The sequence below is a fragment of the Ovis aries genome, chromosome 7, assembly GCF_016772045.2.
Source record: "Ovis aries strain OAR_USU_Benz2616 breed Rambouillet chromosome 7, ARS-UI_Ramb_v3.0, whole genome shotgun sequence".
NCBI lineage: Eukaryota > Metazoa > Chordata > Mammalia > Artiodactyla > Bovidae > Ovis > Ovis aries.
The window spans coordinates 35,207,930-35,213,505 of record NC_056060.1 but is presented as its reverse complement, the minus strand read 5'-3'; the positions used below and the strand labels follow the sequence as shown (position 1 = coordinate 35,213,505).

At 42.6% G+C, this 5,576-nt stretch overlaps 1 pseudogene; it reads left to right on the top strand.

Moving 5' to 3' along the window:
* The first annotated feature begins 942 nt into the window (after nucleotides 1-942).
* LOC114115716 (synaptosomal-associated protein 23-like) lies at nucleotides 943-1,672 on the top strand (annotated as a pseudogene).
* Nucleotides 1,673-5,576: the final 3,904 nt, after the last annotated feature.

The following is a 5,576-nucleotide window of genomic DNA, read 5'->3' as shown; positions in this document are numbered from 1 at the left end:
ATAGGGGACATGTGTATATCCATGGCCAATTCATGTTGATATATGGCAGAAATCAACACAATACTGTAAAGCGATTATCCTCCAATTAAAAATAACATTAAAAAAAAAAAAAAGATTATCTGGGAACTTACTTCGTGGTCCAGTGGCTAAGACTCCACGCTCCCAATGCAGGGGGCCCAGGTTCAACCCCTAGTTGGTTAGAACTAGATCCCATATGCCTCAACTAAGACCCAGTGCAGCAAAATAAATTTTAAAAAGATCACTTGGAGGTTTGGGGGTCTTTTGGTTTCTAACAAGACTAGGATCTACTAGGATAGAGGGGCTACAGACAGAATATTTCAATCCAGAGAGGGCGCAGGTACCAGGAAAGGAACTCCTGATCCTGGCAACTCCAGCAATAGAACCTGGTCTTCCCAGGATTGGAGGTGACAGAAAAGAAAACAGAAGGGAAGACACTTGGTCTTCCTGGGGCTTCTGAATACTCTGGGAAAGCTCTGTCCATGGAAAAAATGTCAACAGCTTGGACATAGTCACAGGATAAGAGAACAAACTCTAACTGGGAATGAGATCTCTTTTAATTCAGAAGCACCCCTTTTGTGTATCTCCCATGTGGATACTTCTCCCTTCTCTCATGTGGCATTTGCTTTAAGGCCGTGCTTCTCAAAGAGGGTGGAGAAAACCATAGCAGATTCCCCAGGGGTAGGTAAGAAAGTAAGGTGCTGTGGGCGTTTACACTTTGTAGAGTTTCCTGGCTGACTGACACGCTCCTCCCTCTGCCTCTCCGAGAACCACTGCTTTAAGAAGTCACCGGGAAGAAGGGCGCAGCCGGGAGTCTGGCCTGAGGGAGTGAGAGCTGCTGCAGCCAGAGAAAAACAGTCAAAACTGCTTGAATATCCACATCCACAATTCAGTTTCTGCACCTATCAACAGTTTTAATTCATCATGGATAATCTGTTAGCAGAAGGAATTCAGCTGAGGGCTAACCAGGTTACTGATGAGTCTGCGGAAAGTACAAGGAGAATCCTGGGTTTAGCCATTGAAGCTCAGGATGCAGGAATCAAGACTATCCCTACACTGGTTGAGCAAGGGGAACAACTGAAGCACACAGAAGGAGGCATGGACCAGATAAAGACGTGAGAGAAGCAGAGAAGACTAACAGAATTCAATAAGGACTGAGGCCTTTGTTTATGTCCCTGTAATAGGACAAAGAACATTGAGTCTGGTAAAGTCTATAAGGCAACATGGGGAGATGCTGGAGACAGCTCTCCTAGCAATGTAATAGTATCTAAGCAGCCAGGCTGAGTGACAAACGGTCAGCTGCACCAAGTGACCACAGGAGCAGCCAACGGGTGAATACGTTAAACATATAACAAATCATGCCAGGGAAGATGACACGGAAGAGAACATGACTCAAGTGGGCAGTATCCTAGAAAACCTAAAAACATGGCCCTGGACATAGGCAATGGGACTGAAGCTCACAACTGACAAACAGAACAGATCATAGAAAAGGCTGACACCAATAAAGATCATCTTGATAATGCCAATGCCAGGGCAAAGAAACTCACTGACAGTTAAAGCTACTGCTATACTTCTTTACCATTTATTTACTTCCCTAGCTCCTCCTTCAAAGTCGTTACCTTTCCAGAGCTTGAAATTTTGTTATGTGGGAAAATATCTAGGAATAACAGCCCCTTATTTTATTTTATTTTATTTTTTTGGCTATGCTGCTCAGCATGTGGGATCTTAGTTCCTCTACCTGGGGTGAAACTCACAGCCTCTGCAGTGAAGGGACAGAGTCTTAACCGCTGGATGGCCAGGCAAGTCCCCCTACTTTTTTAATTCTCTCTTTTTCCCTTGAGGGTAGACTGCTGCTTCTCAGTCTATACTCTAAGGTTGATTTTTCATGTATCATTTATAGTGTCATTTTTCATCCTCTCTGTTTACTTTAGCAGATTCTTCTGCTTCCAAGATTTGGAAGCATTGCCAAATGCAGCCATATGAAAGGAAGCTGGGGGCAGTGGGGGCAAGCGCAGGATGGGAGGCACAGTAAAACTTGCAGACCCTACCTAAAGCCAAGTGTGGTATAACCACAGTGATCTGCTGCTGCTGCTGCTGCTAAGTCACTTCAGTCATGTCCGACTCTGTGTGACCCCATAGATGGCAGCCCACCAAGCTCCTCTGTCCCTGGGATTCTCCAGGCAAGAATACTGGAGTGGGTTGCCATTTCCTTCTCCAACCACAGTGATCTAGTTGAGTTTAATTTTAACTTAAGTTACAGTTATTGCCAATTTAGAACAATGCTTGGTTTTGGAGTCTGTATACACAAAGTTTTTGTCATACATCACAATTTTGCAAACTTGGCACCAAAAAAGAGGGAATGTATTTTCTTAAAGTGAGCTTAATTTCTGAACTCTTGGTGATTCATCTGGGTACACAGATTTGGTGATCTCACTTCATATTGCACATATAGGAACACTTTCTGTTTTTATATTATTAATAGTATCATGGTCCTATTACAGGCCTATTAACTTCATAAATTTGTCTTTGAAGAAAAATATATAAATATGTATGTAGTATAACATGAGAATTCTCTTTACAACAGGCTTAAAATTTTTTGGAAATGTTTAACAAATTATATCACGTGAATTCAGATTTATCTTAATGCCAAGAATTTTGTTTAGACAGGAAAAAAGAAACTTGTTTTGGTCTCAGGTAGAAAACAGATTGAGTTTATGTCACTTTAAATTTTTTTAAAAAACTGGAATTTACTCTGTTTAACTAAACATGATTTAGAGGACCTTCCCTGGTGGCTCAGTGGTAAAGAGTCCACCTGCCAATGCAGGAGACACAGGTTCGATCCCTGATCCAGGAAGATCCCACATTCCACAGCTTAACTGAGACCATGTGCCGCAACTACTGAGCCTGTGCTCTAGAGCTTGTAAACTGCTAATACTGAGCCGGCGTCCTGCAACTACTCAAGTCTGTACATGCTAGAACCAGTGCTCTGCAACAAGAAAAAGTTAATCACACAGTCATATCCAACTCTTTGCAATCCAGTGAACTGTAGCTTGCCTGGCTCCTCTGTCCATGGAATTCTCCAGGCAAGAGTACTGGAGTGGGTTGCCATTTCCTTCTCCAGGGAATCTTCCCGATCCAGGGATTGAACCTGGGTCTCCTGCACTGCAGGCAGATTCTTGACCAACTGACCCACTAGGTAAGCCAGCAACAAGAGAAGTCATTGCAATGAGAAGTTTAGTGGTGTCTGACTCTTTGCAACCCCTTGGACTGTAGCCCACCAGGCTCTTCTGTCCATGGGGATTCTCCAGGCAGGAATACTGGAGTGGGTTGCCATGCCCTTCTCCATAGGATCTTCCCAACTCAGGGATCGAAGCCATCAGCATTGCAGGTCTTTACCATCTAAGCCACCAGGGAAGCCCAAGAAAACTGGAGTGGGTAGCCTATCCCTTCTCCAGGGGAACTTCCCAACCCAGGAATTGAACCTATATGCATGGCAGGCAGATTCTTTACCATCTAAGCCACCAGGGAAGCTCAAGAAAACTGGAGTGGGTAGCCTACCCCTTCTCCAGGGGAACTTCCTAATCCAGGAATCGAATCGGGGTCTTCTGCATTGCAGGTGATTTCTTTATTGGCTGAGGTACCAGGGAAGCCCATGAGAAGCTCACCACCACAACTATAGAGTGACCCCCCAACTCGCCACAACTAGAGAAAATCCCACATAGCAATGAAGTCCAAGTACAGCCATAAATAAATAATCTTTTTAAAAAATACATTAAATGATTTAGAAAATTATGCTTTTGGTTTACTTATTGATGATTGCACTATCATTCTCTTTTGTACTCAACTTCCAGAATCACATTTATTTAGATCCTGAACAGTATTATAGGAATCTTACTGGTATTTGTCACCTTTATTTAAAGACTAGTTTCTGCACACCTCAAAGTTATTAATGTTGATTGGTTTGACCAATAAGCACTGCTTAACCCTTACAATTAAATTTTGTAACTAACTATTGAAATTGTTTTTTCAATGCTCTTCTCTGACTGCTATGGAGGCGGGGGATGGGAAGCAATAATTTTATCAACTCTTATTTAACAACCTGAATAAAACAAAGGTCCATAAATCAAAAAGCACGGCAACAAAGAACTGACTTTAACACGTTTCCCATTTTTATTGGAAATACAGGACATATCCCTTAAAAAAAAAAAAAAAGGCACCTGGTGGGAAAAGAAAGAAGGGTTGCTGATTTGTGGGGGTCAGCCTGCCTTCTGCTGGCCCATCTAGAGTGGTAGCAGGGGGAGTATGGTTTACATCACTACCATATCAATAGTGCATCCAGTGTGGAATGATCCCAAACTCGTTGTCATAATCCCTTCGGGCTGCTATAAGAGGATATCATAAACTGGGTGGCATATACACAACAAAAATTTATTTCTCACAGTTCCAGAGGCTGGAAGACCAAGATCGAGGCGCCAGCAGATTTGGTGTCTGGGGAGGGGTCACTTCCTGGTTCATACACAGCTGCCTTCTTACTGTGTCCTCACATGGAGAAAGGACCAAGGGGACTCTCTAGAGTCTCCTTTATAAGGGCACTAATCTCATTCACAAGGGTTCCACCCTCATGACCAAATCACTTCCCAAAAGACCCACTTTCCAATATTTCAACATACGAATTTCGGGAAGATACAAACATTCAGTTTATAGTGCTCGTCAATCAACCTCAAAATTGCTTTAGTACCAATCCAGGAATTTCACGTCAAGATACAGGAATTTTACAGGGAGATAACATGGTCCAAACTAAATCTTCTCTCTCTCAAAACTAGAAGGATTATTAAATGAAAAAGGTAGTAGATTTGTCTTTGATTTATTAATTCAGCTAATCAACAAGCATTTATTCAAGACTTTACATGTTCTTTATTTCTGTTGTAACAAATTACAGCAAGTTTAGTGCTTTCAGACAACACATTTTTGTTATCTTATGCTTCTGGAGGTCAGTTCAAAGTAGGTCTCACTGGGCTAAAATCAAGGCTTTAGCAGGGCCCTTTTCCCAGGGACTCCAGGAAGGAATCCCATTCCTGTTTTTCCAGTTTCTAGAGGCTGCCCACATTCCTTGGTTCATGTCCCCTTTCATTTTCAAAGCCATGTCCAGCGATGAACAAGGAGTCCTTCTCACATCTCTGATTTTCCCCCTTCTGCCTCCCTAATCCCCTCCTAAAGGAGTCCAGCACATTGAGCATCAGGATAATATTCCCATCCCCAGGTCAGCTGATTAACAACCTTAATCCCATCTGTAACCTTTAGGGTCCCCTTTGCCTTTCAACCTAACACATTCACAGGTTCTTGGGGTTAAGAAGTAGACATTTTTGCAGAATCATTACTCTGCCTACCACAGAGGTTATCAAAGTCTGAGTGATATTCTAGAGGCTGCTCCAGAGAGCAGAAGACCAGAGAGTGGTAGTCAAAAGTGCTCAGTTTGTTACTGTAAACTATACTTCTACAAAGCTTCTAAAAAGTTAATTGCCTGATATTCAAGGCCCTCCATAATCTAAAAGTTACAG